A 23,157-nucleotide genomic window follows, 5' to 3' on the forward strand; every position below is an offset into this window, starting at 1 on the left:
TTTTGTAAAGTCATGGCTCAATGTAGGACAATTTTCAATCATATATGTTCTGAACAATGGCAGGCATGGTATATGACATTTCTGATACTTTTTGTAAATCTGGAGGAGCAACCTGATCCAAGGCCAGAGGGATTAGGAGGATAAAAAATCTAATGCGAAAAGATTTTTGTCAACTAATTAATGTCTCCATCTTGAATCTTAAATAAACCGCTTAACATCAAAGCTTCTCAATTTTACACCTAGCCTCACAAGAATTATCTCCTCGACGATGAGAAACGCAGCAGACAGGGAAATAGAGGGAATACTGCTGTACCATCATTTGAGCTGGTGTAAATCACAAGTCTGTGCTTCGGTTTCAAAATACAGCGCATGTGGAAAAAGTAACCAACTCATTTTTTTGAGCACACATGATAAATGCAGGTTAAAAAAGTACTAGATTAAGTTTATCTGGAACATTTATTCTTTTTTTTTATTGTTGGAACAGTTTGTTACAATTACTGCTTACAATTATTGTTGTTCTGATTGTTCCATTTTAGTGGATCCAATACCAATACTTCTCAGGGTAGGTAGGTGCCCATACCAATACCAGTCCGATACCACTTTGTGAAAAAAGTGTGAAAAAGTAAAGTAAAGGGAGCCTACAAAATGTTGTATAAGAACAAAAAAATAACTGTAAAAGTAGGTGTCTTGTAAATAATCTACAAAAATACTGATTTGAAAATATAGGCCTCCTGCAGAATACAATTTAGAGAAATGTTATGTGGTGATCTTGATGAAGATTTGTGCTCAGTCAAGTACTTAGACTTTTCTACACTTTCCACCAGTGTGGGTAAAAAGACAACAGTGGGGTCTGTAAAAAGGCTCGTCCTCAGAGCATATGGCTATATGCAGAGTAAACAAAGTCTGTGTTAGCTCTGCCGTCGGCATCTCCACATTTAGTTTGACCAAAAAGGCCAAATAAAGGCATCAAAGAAGTAACGCAAATGTATTTCAGCTGCTCTGGGCGTTAGCGGTAGCATTAGTCTCATTAGTCCTCGTTCAGGAAAATACAGTGCTATGATATCAGATTGGTGATTTAGTCTGAGTGCTCGCCGATACAATGCCTGAAAAACGAGCAGTATCAGAGCTTTTAGCCGATATCAGTATTGGTATCGGCCTCGGTATCTTAGCAATCCTTCTTACAATGTCAAATAACAAACACCTCCACTCCTGTAGTCAATCATGCATTATAGTCAGACAATGAACAGGAAATCAACAGGGAAAAAAGAAAAACATGTAGGATGAAACACCTAAGGGAATAAACACATTTGTCACAATAATACACTTGTTAACATTATAAAGTTTGGGAGAATCTGGTAAAATTTTATTTTATTTTTTAGATTTTCTCGTCCGATAGCTTATTTGACAGAACAACCAGCGTGGAATGCAAACGTCTGAGGCTAGGAGGCACCAAAGTGGTAACTTGTGGCCACTATATGTGCAACGCCTTAAAGCAATATACTGTAAATCACTGTTGTAGTTTTCCATACAACATCTCTGTTCATGTTTATCTGACTTTGCTTTTAGATTTTTGGGCCAAACTAAAGATTGTATACATTTGTTAGCTGCTAAGATTTTGCATTTCTGCGTCTCTGTTTCACTGACAAATACCTATCAAAGTTTGTTTACATTTTTGTCCATCCAGCAGGCAAACAAAAGCTGTTCGGACGTCGCTCTCCCCAGATAACTCCTCAAAGGATCAATACAGTACTGATGCTAGTTAAGATAGCAACCATGTGTCAGGTCGGGGGCTGGGACCTTCTCGCTGCAGGACAATCCCAAAATGCCTTCTGGAGAGGCGGCACCGGGGTCATCTGAAACACCTCTATCTCCAGTATTATCTTTGAAGGTGCCAGTTTAAAAGGTCACAATATGGTGAGGAATTTGCCACCCATTGTCTTTACCATGAGTTCCCACATTCCCACAGGACACAAAGAATCAGAAAGTTGCATTGCCTTTGTCAGTGAACAATGTAGTGTATTTGCCGACGTGGTGCAGCATAAAACAATGATTTATAGCATTATATTTACCTAATATAGTTAATCCTATTTTTCATTCATGCCCTATTTGTTTATAAGTTTGCTATTATTATGGTTGCTTCATGTTGCCTCTCAACGCCGACGCAAGTTCTTTTCAAACTGTTAAAAAAATCGCTTGTGTAGAGTCTTGTATGCTGTTTTTAATGATAGACTTGGGACACTTTCTTAATATTATCTCTAAAAATGACACCACAATGTCATATACGTACAATGATAATGAGGTTTTCTCATTATAATTCCAATGTAATAATGACAGCAATTTATTCTTAACCCGCTTCAGAGCGCTGTAGATATACTTTATGTTTATTTATACATGGATCAAAAGGTATTGTTTGCTGGAGTGGCTGTTGAATAGGAGAGGTCAGCCCTCAGCTTCCTCTCGCCGTGATGACATTCATAGTTGAAAAATGAGGCCTGTCACTAAATGTCATCGTGCTGCCTCTTTGTCGTCTCATCACTCTATTCACAGCTTGTCGCGCTGATGCCCAGTTTGTGACAAGAGCAAACTGTTAGCTTCCTTCCAGGCAGGCTAGTGGGCTTGATTAATATTTATAGAAAAAACAACCAAAAAAAAACGTCTTAAGGCCAGACCCCTCGAGACCTATCACTCGGCTTTGCTGCCTAATACTCGCAAAATATATTGACAACCTCCTTTCAGCTCTCCTCTGCTCCTGGAACCTGCATGTGCAGGTGTGTGCTGAGCAGGCTTTTAGAAATATGCCACGTTTTACAGGCCTGAAAAAAGAAGAAGAAGAAAAAAATCTTCTGATTCAATCGCTTCCCCGGTAGGCAGAAGCCGAGATGGATTTCAAAAGACATCCAAGTCAGTTAAATAAATGACTGAAAAAAGGTTGTTCAATTAAAATGTAGATTCTGCAATGAACAGGAACTAAATCAATTCCTTTGGACAATTCCAGTGTTGTATTTGGATGTAAATTTGTCTTTACAAAACACTTTAATGGCCTTTTATTTGAATTAGGGTGACCACCTGTCCCTCTCGTTCCACTTATTTAGAAAATATCCATTTTTTTTGTTGATGCTACATGAATTGTATGGAAAGTGAAGAGATTTACATTGAAAACACGATACAACTTTTTGTTTTCATTACGAATGGTGTACTGGCTTTCTGGGTTGGATATGTTGCTATTCCAGTCTTTCTGTGCGGTATGAGTGATAAAAAAAAAAAAAGGAAATCATATGGTGTTATTGCAGATACTGAAAGTAAATTTTCAACAAACTTTTCTACGATTCGAGGTGGTTGAATGTAAAGAGCTGAGTAAACTAAATTGAAGGTAAAATTAAATCTTACCAGATAAAAAAAACACAATCCAGTGTCCTGATGCGTAGGGCTCAATGTTCTGACATGTCACGTGGAATCCAAGGCATTATTGTCCTTGTGGAGTTGTCCTTTTTTCCACATTATAATCCTAAATTATTCTTGTTAATTGAGTCATTTTAGAAAAGTAGTCAGTCACCACAAAATAGATAACACAAACTGCCTATTAACATATGTATGTGTCAAAATTGGGGATAAGAACACAAACACAAAGAAATGGTTTATCCATTCATGTGCAACAAGTATAACAGCCTTAACATTGTGCACTTTAGGCCTACTTTGTATTCTTAAAAGATAACATCAACACCGACACTCGCAAATACAATTTAAACCTAGATCTGAGGGGAATTTAGCTCTCAAGTAAAATGTTTAAAAGTTAACCCCGACAAATGGCTTGCTTTCAAACTATCCCAAAGTAATTCTTAAAGAAATCCAACTTTCTGAGCAGTCTTTTTCTATTCATGATCACATCGATTATTACTCATTATGTTTATCCACCCATTAAATCACATGAGGCAGCCTTTAAATCTATTTCACAGTTCAAACATTATGAGATAATCCAATAATTAGTATGGCAATGGGCATGTTCCCTGTACGCTGTTCATTGTCATTCCACTGTTACACACATAGTATCTTGTTTTTACATTGTTCCAAATGGAATCAAACTCTAAAAAAAACACACAAAAGACAAACGTTTCCCAGAGATAGTCAGTCATATTATTCTAGACAAACAATCAGCTTATAAATAAACAGTAGCATCAACACTGGCGACGTTTCTTGATTTAGCATTGATGTTTTAGCACAATTTTAACTCCTTGTTTCAATCTTTTTTTTTAAAGGTTTGCACAGTGACTTAGAAAACGCTTATCTCACCTCATGCTCCAGCGCCACTACCACATGTACCCTGGGTGCCGCTCTGACTGTAAATGTTGCTCTTTCCAACTGTAAATCACCAGGGTTTAATTACCTGCAAATTAACTGTCGTTTCACCGTCTTGCATAAGATTATCCCGGTCATGATGAAATGTCACCAGGGACATTGTTCTGATGGGACGATTCAGACGGAGCAGAAGCAAGGAGCCACGTTGTTAGTTTGATCGCCGCGAGGCATGTGACGCGTGTGTCAGCCAGTGGCCTTCCTCGTATGACCTGAAGGCGCTGTAGGAGACATTTTCTCTATCTTCGCTTTCAACAAGAGCACCAATTGAGTCATCAAATTACAAGCTGTTTTTCTGCTGTGTTGCCGCCATAGTTTGCAGCATGCACAACAACAAAAGCAGTAGTAGAGGCAATTTGCTGCAGCACATTTCTCTCTGTGGTGTACGTAAAAGTCACTGACCTGGCGGTGGGGCGAAGCTTCGGCAACAATTTTGCAACAGTCATTCCTACATTATGATATTTTCAGGCACTAGCTGACAAAAGGGCATGTTTGATAATTAGATATTGGTACACATTTTAGGGTAACAAAGCTGACTTGCAATGATTTTGATTATTTCTCTATTCAATTGCAAAAAACGTAATAGAAAATAAAATGACCTGCTGTTCAGAATGAGGCAAGGCAGATTTATTTGTAGAGCGCAGTTTGTACACTCAAATAATTCAAAGTGTTTAACAGAACAGAAATGCATTAAAAATCACAATACCAAAAAATAATGAAAGTGCAAAAAGAGTGCAAATAAACTCCTTTCAGTCGCAAATAAACTGTTTTTTGGCTCGTTCTGCCAATCAAAACCAGGAGCAAAGCCACTTTTATAATCACAAAAGTGTCATAAAACTTCACAGATAAAATATGTTTATGCTTTATTTACAGTTTTTTTTTTTATATTATGTTTAAAATAATGATCATTTCAATAATAATCGTGCTAAAAGAACCTCCCCTAAAAAACCCTCCCCTAACCATGTAGTTTAGACTTCTACAAACATCTAGTGATTCTTGTATTAAGTTGGTCAGAGTCCTCTCAAATGTTAATGCTCATGGTTATATTAAAAATGTGAACTTTGATCAGAATCCCTTATTTAAAACAAAAATTGCAAATCGAAATATTTCAGGCCTAGTTTTGAATCTCAGGTTTGTTGTTTTATTTCATTGATTTTTGTGATCAGGCCAAAAAAGTCAGAAGTACTTTGACATTCTAATGATCCAGGATGTGCTTAGCTGGTAGTCTCATCATTGAAAAGGATATGGGATACAGTGTTTGCAGCGCTAAGTGCACCTGGTTCTGTAAAATGGCCTCATATTATTTGGCTGTTAACAACCGGGCAAGGCAACCATCAGATCTAATGACCCTCTGGAGATGGCTTCAGATCCCATTACTGAGCCGAATCATGTTTAAAAGTGGCCAGGCTCAAGCCCTCCACTCACACGCAACCATTCCAAAAACGCCATCAGTCTGTATAATGCACTGTGCAATATTCTATGAGCAAATATAACCATAGAATATCTGCTATTTTCTCTCACTACAACTGCCCAAGAGCCTCAAACGGAAATGTCCTCTCAGGTGATGTGTGCAAAAATACTGCAATATTTCCAGTTTACCGTTCACGTTTACTGACACACTCCCAAACTAAACTTTACACTTGCTCGGCGAATATTTTTGCGCGTGACTTGTTCAGTTAAATGAATGTAAACTGTCAAGCCAGCGTTAACATTTGAGCTTGCACAAACAATTCGGATTCTGCGAGTAATTGTCATTGTCGTCTTTCTGTTTGCAAAACATTTGTTCTATCACAGAAGAATGTAATATTGTATGTTTTTGAATGCCAAACACACACAAAAACTAATTGCTATTAAATCCATGGATTATTAATGTAGACAAATTCACAAATAATACGAGATAACAATAACTGTCGATGTAATCTCAGCTTTCAATGACAATGACCCAGTTTGAAGAAAAAAAAAACCTAGAAAAATATAACCATAAATCATTCGCAATTACATTTGAATAATAAAATGGGTAGACAATATTTTGCCATAGCGCTGTGCAGAAATCATATATCAAAGTGAAGTATGCCGGGATAATGAGGCAAACACCTGCAGATTGTCATTAGCCTCTGCAGCATTAAGAGTCATCTTTAAAATTGCTACATGCAGCACTCTGAAACATGGGACACAAAGAGGAGTCTGTCTGCAGAAGAAACACTAGCCCATGTCCAGCCACTCAAGTGCACGCCACTAACCATGAACTCACTACGCTGCTTAGTCTGGGACATCTGGACACTCCGTTGGTCAAATAGGTGTATCGTTTCAAATTCTTTGGCAAATCAAATTCAACTACCTTTGTGAAAATGGTGGAGGAGTCTTAAATGAGTAAATTGCACTCGCCAATACTTCCTGTCTGACAAAATACAGTCCTTGAACATTTTCGGTATTTTCCGACACATTTCCCCTAATTTGATTTGAATGTTCAATTAGCCTAATAAGAGTAGTAAGTAGTAGCAGTAATTTTCTGAAAACGACAAAGATTATGAATTGTCATTACCCAAATGAGTGATACCTGATACTGTTTTAATATCTAACAAAGTAGTACTTAAAAAAAAATAAAAGCATTCCATTTAGATTTTGATCTTTAAAAGAATTTACTTTCAAAGCCGTTTTATTCTTCTAATTGTTCAAATCTTCAGAAGAATAAAGCAGCGCTGCCAGGTCTGAAATTTGCTCTAAAATGTTTAATAATAACAACACTCTGCTCCTCATTAATCCAGAGAATCATTCCCGTCTCTGCTGAGCCATCATCGCATTGAAGTGTGGGCTTACAAATTCCGTAGTTTCAGTGCCTATTTCTAGCATAACTTCAAATATTGTGAAATCTATCAACATTAATCCATCTCCTTTACTCTGCAGACACGAGATTCAGCCAAAATAAGAACTTCAGCTGCATGTAAAAAGTATGTCAAGTGAAAATGTACAAAAGGGATGTCAACAGTGCCACAGCAGCACAATCAAAGGCATGTTGAATATTGCAGTGACATTACATAACATTCTCTACTACATATTTATTCATCATCCAAGTTTGATGAAACATTGTATAATCGAGGCATTCTGCGCGTCTTAGCCCAGTCACTTCTACACCACCGGCACTTACACTCACTCCAACTACTATTCCTATGGCGACGGTGGAGCTTTGAACAATTATGACTTGAAAAACACACATCCCTGCCGTGGCGCCCCCATTAGTTCAAACACAACAACTGAAGCGAGGTCCAACTGCAACTTTCGCGTCGCTCCCTCCACACTGTCAGATCAGTTCGCGGCGAGGCTACGACAAAGACGTAAAGAGGACGGACAGATTTTTCATGCGTGACCGCAAAGGGCGAGCCATTTTGCATCTTATCGCGCGTAGGACGAGCGCTGAGGCGACTTCGCCGAGCTCATCACCGGGACAAAAACAAGAGTGGGAAATGCAGCCCGGCTCAACAAAGGTTAACCTCCGAGGAAGCAAACCAGTCCAGACTTCTCATTTTGATGCCTTCCCTAAACCCCGGGTGTGTAGGCTGGAGGGCCCCGGGATTCTCTGGGATTTAACCCCTAATAAAAGAGGTCACCCACCCCTCCCTGGACAAAAGTGCCACTTGTGGATCTGAGCTATGCACAAAAAGGTAAATTGGTTTACCCTCAGCAAATTAAACTGCTCAAATTTAACAATATAGTTTGAATTATAAACAAACAAAAGCAAATAATACATTTCTAAATTCTGCTTTGAACAACTATCATTCAGTTACTGGTTAGACTACAATTCTACTTCTCATAATTAACTTTATGCCTAGTCAAACAAAACTAGACACTAGGTAGTAGCAGCTAATACATCTGCTAGAGTTATTATAGATTGCGTGGAGGTTCTAAACAAGGGTTTTGTTAATTGAGCTTTAATGATATTACAAATGATGGCCTGCCAAAACTGTCCAGTATTCAGATCTGTGCTTCAGATCACCCAATCAGAGGGCAGAGTCAGAATAAGCTGTGAGTTGGGCCCCAACAATGACTCCCAGGGGTCCTACTCATGCTCCTTGGGTCTTAACCGCTTTTTTTTCCAACTGCAGCAAATTCAAATTAGTTTTTTTCAATTCAAATGGCTTCAGTCGACAGGTGTGATCCGTCTCCATTCACAGGCGAGTTTTCAAATGCGATGCTATATATTTGGGTGCTATGTGTTTCTGCAATAATGTGTTATATTACATAGGATGACTCAATTCGATCTAAGTACTTCAATAGTGGTAGAAAGAATTTTGAAATATTGATGTGTACAATTATGCATAAATATTGGGTATATAAGAAAAATGCAGCAATAATTAAAATGTTGTAAAATGCACCAAACGCTATAAAGTGACATTTCTGCACTTTGGTTGGATTTTTTACAGTTTTTCCCACATGTGTCTGACACTTAAACCTCAACTAATACATTTAAAGACGTCTTTTAATGCAGTTCTGTTGTATTTACGCAACATTATCTGAAAATCATGACCAAGATGCTTCAAAAGAACATTGAGATTTACATTTTTGTCAATACAGCCCACCCATACGTTCCCATTCTTCTTCAAATGATGTGTTGAAACTTTTATTTGATCCCTTCGGAGTCTATAAGCGGCACGTATACGAGGCAGAGCTCTCTCCCAACTCCTCAAAGTCATCACTACGCCAGTCCACCATCCCCATCTCTACCAAATCCAGGTTGCATCTGAACCAACAGCCCTTACATATATACACATTCTGTTCCATATTGAATCTGCATCCCACCTATGTCTGGGTTCGCAGCCTCCCTCAGCCCAGCACTTTAACCACCTACAAATCCAGCGTCGTGCGTGTGTGTGCGTTATTTATGAGATGTGACACCGGGACGCGTCGCAGCCCTTCCCATTTCTCACCCACTCTCACACTGCGGGCGGCTACGGACTTATGGTTATAAGCTCTAATAGAAATCGAATTTACCCAGAGCCCGCGCGCGCGATAAGAGCTTTACGCCGTTAATAGCCGCGCCGGGGTGGGTTAGGTTCGGCTTCCCTCAGTCGGCGCACGATCTCTCCAAGCGGCGTTATAATCTCTCCACCTCTTATGTGACAATAATGCGCCGGGAGAGGACCAGGACGGAGTGGAGATCACAAACAAACGTCGCTAATATTCAAAAAAAATAAAAAAATAAAAATAAACATGCGTTAAAAAAGCGGCGCAGCTTCTTTCCGCGCGTACAACAGCCGCTCTCCCCCGCCGCCGCATCACGCTCGTTTCCCCTGCAAACCCCCGGGCGAAATCACACTTAAAAGAAATGAACCTTACCATGCTGCTGGAGATACGTCCGATGTCGCAGGCCCGTCCCGTTGGCAATGCATCAATATATGAGAGAAAAAGGGTGCTCCCGGAACAGAAAATAGCCCCCCTTGCGCCTCTCGCTCCTCTCGCAGGTTCGATAGTAGTAGGAGCGTATTTCCACCGTGCACGACGCGGCACGGCAAAATCCTCCGCCTCCTACGTGCGCTCCGAGCTGCTGCTGCTGATACTGCTGCTGCTGCTGCTGCTGCTGCTCCCAATCTCTGAGGCGCGCGCACACATGGATGAGGAGGCAAGTCGGTCCAAGGTGCCCATTAACTCGCACGCGCCTAATTGAACGTCACGGGAAGGATCCGTGGGGAGGATTTGGGGTGAAATAGTCCCCGGGCGGGCGCAGCGATAGTGGGAGACAGATACGGTGACACGCGCACGCACCAGCCTCTGTATCTGCTCCTCCTGCTGCTCCTGCTGCTCCTCCTCCTGCTGCTGCTGCTGCTGCTGCTGGGGGATGACACGCCGAGCTGCGGACTCCCTCACCGTTTACTATTACGAGCTCGGAGCACGGATGAGTCTGCGGGGCGTTCTGCCGCTGCGTGGTCGCCCCCCTTTGGTTTAGAGACGGTCCATAATGGCACTGGACTCTTTGCTGCTTTGCATGCATCGGAGCGTCTAAAGAAACGCAGTGATCTTCAAACTTATTTTCAGACAGATTGAAGGCTTGATCTAAGTATTGGGCAATTACTACAGCTGTTATCAAATGTATAAATGGGGTGAATGCTGCAGTGGTGAACTTTCTGTGGCAAACGGTCGTAAGTTTTGAGGACTGGAGAAGAATGGTAAAGGCATATATGGTGTTTGGAGCAACAACAGCTGTTATTACTGAAGGCTTCTAGATAGATAGTATTTACAAAATTAGTGTATTATTTTTGATCATCTGTCTTTGTTATGTTTTTTTTTTTTTTTCGTATTAAGAGTCTGTAGTCCAGTGTTTCAAAATAAGACTACAATTATTTTTAGAGTCGATAAATCAAGATTACGTTACGAATCGTTGCAGCATCAGCACTTCCCCTTATGATTTGCTCTACAAGTGCTAAAATGGCCAATTCATAAACTTAAATTTCATGCATAAAATGTAAACTAGCAGCCTTTTTTTTTCACCATATGTTTTAAGCAGCAAGTTCCAATAAATATAGGTTAAACGAGTTACTTTAGCTTCAAAGATTTGGTACTCAATTGAATGATTCAGTTCCCGATTTTATGGCAACATTGAGCTCAACCTTTGCCAAACCTCTGACACCAGAGTTTAATAGGTTAGCAAGAAATCACCATCTGCCTTGTTCCATGTGTGTGACTTTTGTCTGGCCTGATTCTGATCCTGAGTCTATTGCCATACACTTATCTCACAGTCCTAGCGTCTCCTTTTGGGTGAAAAAGCCTGGTCAAGAGTTCCTGGCCCTGGAAGTGTGTTTGGTCAGCAGGGGAACAAGAGAGGGGCCATGTGTGGCCTTTAATTCACACCATTGTCTGCCAAAAGCTAATCTTGGCTGGGCTCAGCGTCTTACCGCTCACAGGCAGTGAATGGATGAGTGAAAAGTTAAATATGCTTTCAAATGTAAAACCAAAGTCTGGCCCGGTATTGTGGCGGTGTCATTGTGGGAATGTGACCCGGGCAACAGGAGGAGAGGGGCCAGCCGGAGTTTAAGGTGCATTCAGGCTTATGTTTGCAGGTGGTAGTCTGTAATTCACTGGTTATGCACTGATTTCCATGTGGCCCCATGTGTGAAAAATAAATTAAGGCAAGTTGCATCTCATCGCTCACAGAGAAGTCGGGAGAGAACATAAAAAGTAAACAAGAAGCTCTTTGGCTCATATATTTATAACCTGAACGCCATAAAACCGTTGGGGAAAGTAATTATGTATGTATGTATGTAAAAGTACTTTACATTGTAGCTATCTATATTTTATTGACATTACAATGAGTATTTGGGCTTGACGCTATTTAACTCCACTTCAGTTTGAACCGGATTAAAGTTTCTGGATTCACTTTCATTTAAAAGCGTTTATATTTGTTGTGCCCTCACTGCTGACATGTAGGGGTTGATCTAAAGTTAACGATGAGGTTCAGTATTAGTGATTTTAAAAAATCTGAATGATAGTTAACTACAACAGTTTTAGCCTGCGCATTTGGTGGGAAATAAATGCTCTGTGAAATATGTTCAAACGATGCAAAAAAGAAAATAGAGCTAAGTATAAATTATCCAACATAAACATGAGCCAGATGTTCTTGTGAAAACTCCAGACGGAAGCACAAAATCTACATTGGCTCAAACAGGCTCGTTCATAAAGGCCTATGTTAAAAGAATTTGTCTCAAAGTTTAGATTGTCACTGTACTTATTTGCTTTACAGAAGCTAAAGACTTTGAAAGAAATCTAATGGACGCTTCAGAAAAATAATTTAGCCATAGCAACTTTGCCTGTTGCTATGAACATGTACTATTACTGTCCGTACTCAGCGTTCTTGTGTACTATTAAAAGGGGGTGGAAAAGAAGAAAAAACATTTTTACTTTTAATCTGGCAGTGGTGGCGGTGACTTAAATGATATGGTTCGTAAAACTCCTAATTGGATGACGCTCAGTGAAACTATACAATATGTACTATTTGTTCCTACGCAAATCAACAATTAAATAAAGTGGAAACTTTTGCATACATTTCTGCTTTTATTGCATGGATGGTATAATTAGTCTGAGTAAAACAGTTGGCATTAGCAATCAATGGATATAGTCAACAGGGTTTTTCTAAGGACAGAATAATAACAATAATCTATAAATATAGCCGCAAGCGGCAATGATCGGCCCTCGCCACGCCGCCGCTACGCCGCAAGAGGAGGGGGCGCTAACGCGCCCCAATTGTCCTTTTATTACGCCTACTGCTGAATCTGTGACGCTGTCACATCTTCTCCCCTTTGTTTTACCATCAAAAAGATTTCTTTATTTTGAATTCTTGGCAAAATGTGCGGCTTTGCCGCACAGACACCGTGACTCTTTGAATAAAAATGTGAATAACTTTTGATGGTTCACCTCTGAAGATGAGTCTCACCAAATATCAGGTTAATAGGGCTAACGCCCTGGGAGGGGTTTGTGAAAGTCTAAAGTGTAAACATGTTCTGGCGATTTCCCCATTGGAATAACATGGGAGGTTTTGGTCATCGTTACGGCAAAACCATAACAATTATGACATGGGTCTCATTGACTTTTTTGATGGGGATGCCAAAATTGAGTTGTCAAATTTCATAAAATTTTGCAAAACTAAACATTTAACCTCCATATAAAATCTGTAGGGGGCGCTGTGGTGCCAAATTAATTTATCTCACTTCAAGTACGTTTAGCGCAAAGAGTTTAACAACTGATTCTAATTTGACGCAATTCGAACTTTATCTGCGCAAAACGGCAGAAATGTAAAATTTGGGAGATTTCTGAAATTCTAGCTACAGTTTGCGGCTTCGCCGCACAGAGACCGTGACAGGTATCAATGTAATTTGAATAACTTTTGATGTCCCACTCCTCAGTAGCATTTTCACCAAATTTCAGCTTTTTAGGGCCAACGCCCTGGGAGGAGTTTGTAAAAGTACGACGTTTGGAAAAATTCCCGAGTCCTGCTTAGCCATTTTTGAACCAATATGGCCGACATTTGGTTGGGTGGACGGCGTTGCCGCAATAATATTTTTTACTTCTCTTGTCACCATCTATCTCTGCGTCAAATTTCATGATTCTACGATCAGATTTTTTTGGGGTCATTTCCTATCTCTCAATACCTTTTTGGTACATTTGGGGGCGCTGACGCACCTTTTTTTTTTTATTTTACAAAAGGGAAATAGCCAGAATGTAGAGAGGCACGATTTTTAGAGGTGTGCAAATTTTTGTGAGTTTTCGTCAATGTTCACTGGGTGAAAAATAGGGGGGTTGGTCCCGAGAAGAAAGAAAGAAAGAAAGAAAGAAGAAGAAAGAATTAAAGCCGCAAGCGGCATCCAACGGCCCTCGCGGGCCGCCGGCCTTCCGACTCTGCTCTCTGCATTTTACAGAGATGGCGCTAACGCAATTGTCTAAGAACTAAAACAGTGACACATTGGACATGTACAATGCTGTGCTTAACCAGTGCAAATGAAGACAAATATCGGTCAAATGTGCAGCTCCAGCGCACAGAGACCGTGACACTTGGAATAAAAATATGGATAACCTTTGATGCCCCGCTTGTGTAGATGATTCTCCCCAAATATGAACTTGATCGGATAATCGCCCTAGGAGGAGTTTGTTAAAGTGTGAAGTGTAAAAATGTGGTCATTTTAGAGATTTTGCGGTTTCCCCATAGGGATAACATGGGATGTTTCTGTCATCGCTACGGCTACGCTTTACCAAATATGACTTTGGCTCCCATACTTTTATTTTGGGGATGGCAAATGAGAATTGTGTGCAAAATGTCATGTCATTTGGAAAAACTCTTGTTTATAGGCCACTCTGAAGGCCAAATAGTCCAAATTCTGCGAAAAGTTTGCGGCTCAGCTGCACAGAGACCGTAAATGTTATCCATAAAATTTGAATAACTTTTGATGCCCCACTTGTCTAGGAGGTACACCGATTTTGAGATCGGTGGGCCAAACGCACTAGGAGGAGTTTGTTTAAGTGTGAAGCGTAAATGTGAACATTTCAAGGATTTGGCGTTTTTCCCATTTGTGACAGTATATTTGCAGCTCCACGGCACAGAGACCGTACCACTTAAAATCAGAATATGGATAACTTTTGATGCCCCGTTTGTGTAGATGATTTTCTCCAAATATGAGCTTGATCGGGCAATCGCCCTGGGAGGAGTTCGTTAAAGTGTGAAGCGTAAAAATGTGGTGATTTTAGAGATTTCGCTGTTTTCCCATTTCTGACATATATTTGCGGGTCCGCCACACAGAGACCGTAGCACTTAGAATCAAAATATGGATACGTTTTGATGCCCCGCTTGTGTAGATGATATTCTCCAAATATGAACTTGATCGGACAATCGCCCTAGGAGGAGTTTGTTAAAGTGTGAAGCGTAAAAATGTGGTGATTTGAGCGATTCTACGATTTTCCCATAAGGATAACATGGGATGTTTCTGTCAACGCTACGGTTACGCCGTACAAAATATGACTTTGGCTCTCATACTTTAATGATCAGGATGGCAAATTAGAATTTTGTTCAAAATATCATGTCATTTGGAAAAACTCTATTGTTTATAGGCCACTCTGAAGGCCAAATAGTCAGAATTCTGGGAAACGTTTGCGGCTCCGTCGCACAGAGACCGTAAAAGCTATCCTTAAAATTTGGATAACTTTAGATACACCACTTGTCTAGAGGACGTACACCGATTTTGAGGTTGGTGGGCAAAACGCACTAGGAGGACTTCGTTAAAGTGTAAAACATAAAAATGTGGTAATTTGAGAGATTTTGTGGTTTTCCCATAGGGATAACATGGGAGGTTTCTGTCATCGCTACGACTACGGCGTAAAAATTTAGGCATTTTTGTGATTGGCTTTTGTGATCGGGACGGCAAAATAGAATTTTGGGTAAAGTTTAGACAATTTTGGTAAAACTAATTTTTGACCTTCAATGTTAATTTAAAGGTCACTCTGTAGGGGGCGCTATCACTGCCATTTCAATTTTGTCAGCCTAAACTGGTCCAAACTAGAAAGTTTAACAAATGATTTAAATTTGGTCCTAATCGGACTGGTTTTGATCAAATGGGAGCAATTTTTAGACCTGCAATATTCCAAAATAAGTTGTCCAACTTTGCGGCTGCGCCGCACACAGACCGTAAAAGGTATCTCAAAAAATTGAATAACTTTAGATGCCCCACTTGTCCAGAGGACGTACGCCGATTTTGAAGTCGGTGGGCAAAACGCCCTAGGAGTTCGTCAAAGTTTGACGTGAACAAAATGGCTAACACAGCGTGTTTTCATTTTCAAAGGAAGATGGTGGCCATAGGGTAAGTCTGGGGGCGTGGCCACAATAATATTTTTTTTTTGTCCTCACAAGAGGAATGTGTGTCCCGAATTTCGTAGCTCTACGACAAAGTTGACCTCGGGGCGTCTTCCATAGGCGCAATGTATTTTGACTTTTGTCGGTGGCGCTGTCGCGCCATTTTTTAACGCAAAAAAAAAATGGCCCAGAAAAAACAAAATTTTTCGCCGATTCTGAATTTTGGGCAAAGTTTGGTGAGTTTTTGAGCATGTTCAGGGGGTCAAATTAGAGATCAAAGCGCTGAAGAAGAACAAGAAAAATTAAAGCCGCAAGCGGCATCCAACGGCCCTCGCGGGCCGCCGGCCTTCCGACTCTGCGCTTTTGACTTGATAAAGATGGCGCCCTTATTGTGTCTTGAATAAAAAAAGAACTTGACAGACGGCGACACATTGGACATGGCCAATCCAGTGCAAATGAACACAAGTGTCAGTCAAATTTGCTGCGCCGCCGCACAGAGACCGTAGCACTTGGAATAAAAATATGGATACCTTTTGATGCCCCGCTTGTGTAGATGATTTTTCCCAAAGTAAAGCTTGATCGAGCTATTGCCCACGGAGGAGTTTGTTAAAGTGTGAAGCGTAAATGTGAACATTTCAAGGATTTGGCGTTTTTCCCATTTGTGACAGTATATTTGCAGCTCCACGGCACAGAGACCGTACCACTTAAAATCAAAATATGGATAACTTTTGATGCCCCGTTTGTGTAGATGATTTTCCCCAAATATGAGCTTGATCGGGCAATCGCCCTAGGAGGAGTTCGTTAAAGTGTGAAGCGTAAAAATGTGGTGATTTTAGAGATTTCGCTGTTTTCCCATTTCTGACATATATTTGCGGGTCCGCCACACAGAGACCGTAGCACTTAGAATCAAAATATGGGTAAGTTTTGATGCCCCGCTTGTGTAGATGATATTCTCCAAATATGAACTTGATCGGACAATCGCCCTAGGAGGAGTTCATTAAAGTGTGAAGCGTAAAAATGTGGTGATTTGAGCGATTCTACGATTTTCCCATAAGGATAACATGGGATGTTTCTGTCAACGCTACGGTTACGCCGTACAAAATATGACTTTGGCTCTCATACTTTTATGATCAGGATGGCAAATTAGAATTTTGTTCAAAATATCATGTCATTTGGAAAAACTCTATTGTTTATAGGCCACTCTGAAGGCCAAATAGTCAGAATTTTGGGAAACGTTTGCGGCTCCGTCGCACAAAGACCGTAAAAGTTATCCTTAAAATTTGGATAACTTTAGATACACCACTTGTCTAGAGGACGTACACCGATTTTGAGGTTGGTGGGCAAAACGCACTAGGAGGACTTCGTTAAAGTGTAAAACATAAAAATGTGGTAATTTGAGAGATTTTGTGGTTTTCCCATAGGGATAACATGGGAGGTTTCTGTCATCGCTACGACTACGGCGTAAAAATTTAGGCATTTTTGTGATTGGCTTTTGTGATCGGGACGGCAAAATAGAATTTTGGGTAAAGTTTAGACAATTTTGGTAAAACTAATTTTTGACCTTCAATGTTAATTTAAAGGTCACTCTGTAGGGGGCGCTATCACTGCCATTTCAATTTTGTCAGCCTAAACTGGTCCAAACTAGAAAGTTTAACAACTGATTCAAATTTGGTCCTAATCGGACTGGTTTTGATCAAATGGGAGCAATTTTTAGACCTGCAATATTCCAAAATAAGTTGTCCAACTTTGCGGCTGCGCCGCACACAGACCGTAAAAGGTATCTCAAAAAATTGAATAACTTTAGATGCCCCACTTGTCCAGAGGACGTACGCCGATTTTGAAGTCGGTGGGCAAAACGCCCTAGGAGGAGTTCGTCAAAGTTTGACGTAAACAAAATGGCTAACTCAGCTTGTTTTCATTTTCAAAGGAAGATGGCGGCCATAGGGTAAGTTTGGGGGCGTGGCCACAATGTTTTTTTTTGTTTATCCTCACGAGAGGAATGCGTGTCCCGAATTTCGTAGCTTTACGCCAAAGTTGACCTCGGGGCGTCTCCCATAGGCGCAATGTATTTTGACTTTTGTCGGTGGCGCTGTCGCGCCATTTTTTAACGAAAAAAAAAATGGCCCAGAAAAAATAAAATTTTTCACCGATTCTGAATTTTGGGCAAAGTTTGGTGAGTTTTTGAGCATGTTCAGGGGGTCAAATTAGAGATCAAAGCGCTGAAGAAGAACAAGAAAAATAATAATAATATTTTTAGCAAAAACAATATAGCCGTTTTTACTATAACAACAAATGATACATCGTTTGAAAGCTCTAAGCCTTCCCGATGCCGCCATGGGGTGGAATTATCATTACGAGCGCTTACGCGCTCGTCACTCCCTATTCCGTCGGGATGCCCCGCCCACTCCCCATAGACTTCCATTGATTTGAGCAGATACAAGCATGGCCCATGCCTGCGGCATGGATTCTCGCATACGGGACGATGCCAGGAGGGTTTTTGGAGGAATGCAGCGCTTCGCGCTGCTGTTGTCAACAATTAGTGAATGGGCTACGCCCATTCACTAATTGTTGACTATTTCTGTCATAGCAGGAGTAAGTATGCATGATCCATGCCTTCGGCATGGGCTAGTTCACTGTACTTGCCAGGGGCGACGGGGTACCAAACATGCGGGCTGCGCCCGCATGTTTGGTCAGACAGTTGCAACGCTGCCTTCGGCAGCGTTGCGGGAGCAATAGGCCCTCCCCCTGCTGGGGCTCGGGCCTAATAATATTCCGATGCGAAAACAATGTTTCCCATTTTTCAAATATCATAAACTATACATTTTCGGAAAGCGCTCGCGCTTTCCTACCTCATGGTGTGGGTCCCTGGTCACTGACGGGCACTTTCGTTAATTTAGAGTGGGCTCCGCCCACTTTGTGTTTTTGGCCCTCTATACAGTAATAATGGGCAATTTTTGCATTACATGCTTATATGCACGGAACATGCAAGAGATGGGGAACGTATTTGTGAGCTACTTAGGGCAAATGAGTGCTTTATATGGGGATGACGACCACTACGTGCGCACTTTCGCAGCCGTGCTTCGCACGGCCTTACGAGATTAATAGGCCTCTCGCCAGCTTGTGGCGCTCGGGCCTAATAATAATGATTTTCTAAGGCCCAAAGTCACTGGAATAGGCTCCAGTCACCTGCGACCCCCAACGGGAACAAGCGGTAGAAATGAATGGATGAATGAATGAATGAATGAATACAAACTTAAATACAAAACTCTGCCATGATGACTAAAATTAACATTTATTTTTCCCTCCAGCTGAATCTACCGTTTGTTACAGTTCATCTTGTTGCCTCTGGGGAGAGTTAGGTTTTTTCTCCCTCAGTGGAAGTTCTAATATACAAACAATGGACGTGTCAAAGAAAATAATGGAAAAAAGTTTCAACAAATTGTGCCCCTGATCCAAAATATAGTTCAGCTCATAAATTACTTATTTAGCAACATTGCAGCACAATGCTCCCTCTACTACTTTTTAGAGCATAACACTCCAGATTGGAATATTATTTTATACTAAAATATTAATGTAGAGTTTCAAGAAAAAAAAACGTTTTTTGTTTTCAACTCTTTCCGAAAATGGTTGAACACAGATGACCGAGAGAAAACACAGCAGGAACGTAAAGATTCTACTAAAAAACTGACGAGAAAGGAGCTTTAACTGCTTTACCATAATAGATTCCCTCGAAAAAGTTTAGACATTTAAAAACTTTCAGCCGTAAAGAAAGAGCTATTTTTCATTTCCATTCTTCTAGTTTAATATATACCACAGACCAATTTGACTTGACTTTACTGATATATGCAGTTTCATTGACTGAATGAACCCTTTTTAAACGGTTGACATTTTGTTTAAATTGCCAATTGAAACCTGCATGTATTTGTTTGTCTTCTTTGAACATTCCTTTTTTTGAATTCCGCACATACACACACATATATATAACTTTAAAGCTCCAAACTTCACTGCACATCTCACGCTTGTCAATTCAAAGCCATTCCCCTCAAACTGTAATAGGATCGGGACTAGGAGCTGCTTCTCTGTGATTGATGAGAGATTAAAAAGGATTGTTGAGATTGAAGGCACATTTAACTCCCCGCTGAGGTCCAATTTCTTGTCCTCCTGTTGGCAGTAGATTCTCTCCCATGCAGAGAAGATCGCTGTGGTGAAAGACGGGACATGGTCGAGAGAACATAGCGAAAACGAGGTTACGAACACACGCACAGAGTCATTTTTATTGGGACTATTCTTTACCGTTATTGTCGGTAATAATCAGGGAGGGAGGGAAAATACTCTAATGGCAAGGCAGGGGGACAGTGAATCTTTCGTTCCAGCTTTGGATGCCATAGTACATCATCTGACTGCTAGTGCGTAGGGATTTTTATTGGGTGTTGCTTTTTATACATATCCTTAGACAACTCCTTGCAATTTTGAGTAACAAAGTAACAAAACTAGTTCAAAAATATATGTACAGCAAGTATCATATATATATATATATAGCTTTTAACGAGTAGCTACACAACAAAAGATCTCCATTGTAGCAATGTCTATGGCCTCTCAGTCCCTTTATAAGCCAAAATAAAATGTAATAATCTGATGAAATTGTCTTTCACTTTCATGGTTACTCACTGTCATTGTTTCAAAAAAGTACAGTTGTATCTTAGTGGTGTGCAACATGGGATTTCCTTTCATTTTCAAGTTCAATCTTATTGAGAGTCCCAATACAAAGGGCATAGAAATGTTTATTTTGTTTGATATGGCAGTAATAATTTACCACAATAAGAAAACCAAGATAAACTGAATTAAATTTCAGGCAAATCTTAGTCTAATTTAGTTTTTTGTGAAGTTACTGTCATAAGGGGCGTTCATACCGCACCGTCAAACTGTCCAGTTTGCATTCAAAGTCTCTGTGGACGCACGTCCAGGGAGTGAAACAAATCTGAACTTGACGGCTGATGCGGCAGCCAATCAGACATTACGCTCCAGTGACATACCAATGCATATCATTATCCGGAAGAAGGACCAAAACAAACCCTGCATCGGTTAAAATCATCCAGACGCAGCTCTTGGAGCAAATTATGATATTCACTAAACTCTGCTCACTTCTGAAGTATCTGGACTCAGACAAGCCCCGTGTCACGAACGGCAGAACGGAGCAAATTTACGGGGCTGGAAACAGGCGATGAATAAAGAGTCTTTAATGATATAAGAACAGAAAACTACAAAAACTTTGTCAAGAGTAACAAAAATAAAAGATCTTTCCAGCGGTGGGCAGCGCCAGCAACCGTGGTGTTGGAGGGTAGACAAGAGGTGTAGTCAGGTCCGTTCCAGATTCAGTACACAGGCAAGACAGCGTTACCAGGGGATAGGCGAAAAGGGTAGTCTCAGGACGGTCCAGGGTTAACGATGGCAAACAGGTATCACGAGGGACAGGCAGGAATCAGAGTCAAAAGTCAAAAGGTAATCAGGCTCAAAACCGCTCGAATGCTGGCGCTAACAGGGCAAACACAGACAATCTCGCCCTGAGACAACGAACCCACACACTTATATACTACACCCAGTGATTAACAATCAGATACAGCTGTGAACCCACTCACAGGTGTGAGGAGCCTGAGAGACAAAGGGGCGGTAACCAGGGAGGAGAACAAGAAGGGAGGGGGAAACGAAGAGGAGCAGAGACAGAAACACCGTGAGTAAAACATGACAAACTATACATCACCAGACAGGCGGTGACCATGACACCGAGCCTCCGTTTTTGGACTTTGTAAAGCAAATGCATCAAAGCCAATCTCTCAACCTGATCTGCCATCGCACCGAGAGAACAGCTACATCGGGAAACGCAACAACTCCTCCACTGCGCATGTGCGCTGGACGCCTCGAGTGCGCGTATAGCGTCCAAAGTGTCTAGCGTTCAAAGTGTCTAGCGTTCAAAGCGTATACCGTCCAAAGTGTCTCGCGTCCAAAGTGTCTCGCGTCCAAAGCGTCTAGCGTCCAAAGCGCCCAGCGTCCAAAGCGTCTAGCGTCCAAAGCGCCTAGCGTCCAAAGCGTCTGAACGCACCAATAGGCTTTTGTGTGAAGAATGGAAAACATCTAACCAGTCAGTGAAAAATATGGTTCCAGTTCCAATAATTACTATGGATATGTTTACTGAGGATTTGGACTCATCATAGTACTGAATATAAGAGAATGTGTGTGCACAACCAAGAACCCCAAATCCTGCTGTTAAGGCAAGAAGCAGAAAAATATTTTGGCATCCAAAAATCGATTTGTGACTTCTGAAAAATTGTGTTTTTCTCAACTTATTTTTTTTCTCCTCAGCATCAAAAGCATCTGAAATAAATAGATTTCAAGCAAATTTCAACCAAATTTCATGATTTTCTACATTTTCAGGTTGATTTTCAGTGCCATCTCTTTCAACTAATCCTGCCGTGTGTTACGCATATTGAAGAGGTGATAAACATTAAAAAATATTGCTTTGTTGCTATGTTGTAAAAACCTATAAAAACCGAACAGTTCCCAACTAATGCAAAGGGTAAGTATTACAGATTGTCACAGCCCCTAATGCTATGTGACCATAACACTGATTTTAGAAGACTTCAAGCTGCTAAAGGGCTTTGACTCGGAATATGACTTTATAGCCTTTCACCATTCAGCATCCAGGTGCAAATGTTTCTTACAGCACTTTATTAATGGTTTTATTGACTTTATAAAGCCACCTCATATTGCAGTCTGCCGATGCGCCCACACTGTGCTCTGTGTGAATTCACTGACTCCCCGATTCATCTAAAAAATGAAAGGTTATAGGACTTTTTTGCCCTTGAAAAATATGTCATTCCTGTGACCCAAGCCATTACTCTGTGCAAGTATATGATTAGTGGCGACCAGCAGAGCTAACGACCGCATGCCCATCAAAATCAAGTCATGGGTTAGGGAGTTCAGAGCCTGTTGTCTTAATGTAAGCTGAAAGGCAGTGTCAGGGTGCTCGGGTCAAGTCACCATTTCAGCAGTGCATTAAGTCAGCACCTCGGTTAGTTCACTGCTTTGACATTTAATAGCAAGTGAGTTGAAGAAAAGGGTCCCAGCCTGCCAAATTTAGCACTCAAAACCACTTTAGAAGGGATAGATCAACTGGGCGTAGGTGTTAACAAAGAATGGCAAAAGTTAAGAAGTGTTAGTTAGTATTGGTTAACATTTTTACATCAAATCATTAACAATACAATCGTTTGCTGTGTAGGAAATTGTTAGTAGCTTCTCATTTTGGGCGGTAGAAGCATTCAGAAAATTGTCAAAGCCAGGAATCTGCTACATCTAAGAATAAGTAAGCTGCACTCTCTGGACTATATTTGTGTGCCATTTCTTCCAAAAGTATTACCAAGACACATGGCTAATTTTCTAGTCATTGTCAAGTGTGAGCCGCAAACCCCTTTTCTCTCTTAATTCGAATG

At 40.8% G+C, this 23,157-nt stretch overlaps 1 protein-coding gene across 1 annotated transcript in view; it reads right to left on the reverse strand.

Moving 5' to 3' along the window:
- The window catches only part of tenm4 (teneurin transmembrane protein 4), a 120,391-nt gene extending 110,626 nt beyond the window's left edge, over positions 1-9,765 (reverse strand). Inside the window, exon 1 of the mRNA XM_072453164.1 lies at positions 9,682-9,765. The gene's annotated coding sequence lies outside the window, so the exon portion shown is untranslated. The remainder of the gene's footprint in view (positions 1-9,681) is intronic.
- Between the last annotated feature and the right edge of the window lie 13,392 nt (positions 9,766-23,157).

The sequence above is a fragment of the Eucyclogobius newberryi genome, unplaced genomic scaffold, assembly GCF_026437365.1.
Source record: "Eucyclogobius newberryi isolate DKJ021-1_F unplaced genomic scaffold, fEucNew1.0.hap1 SCAF_10, whole genome shotgun sequence".
NCBI classification, from domain to species: Eukaryota; Metazoa; Chordata; class Actinopteri; order Gobiiformes; family Gobiidae; genus Eucyclogobius; species Eucyclogobius newberryi.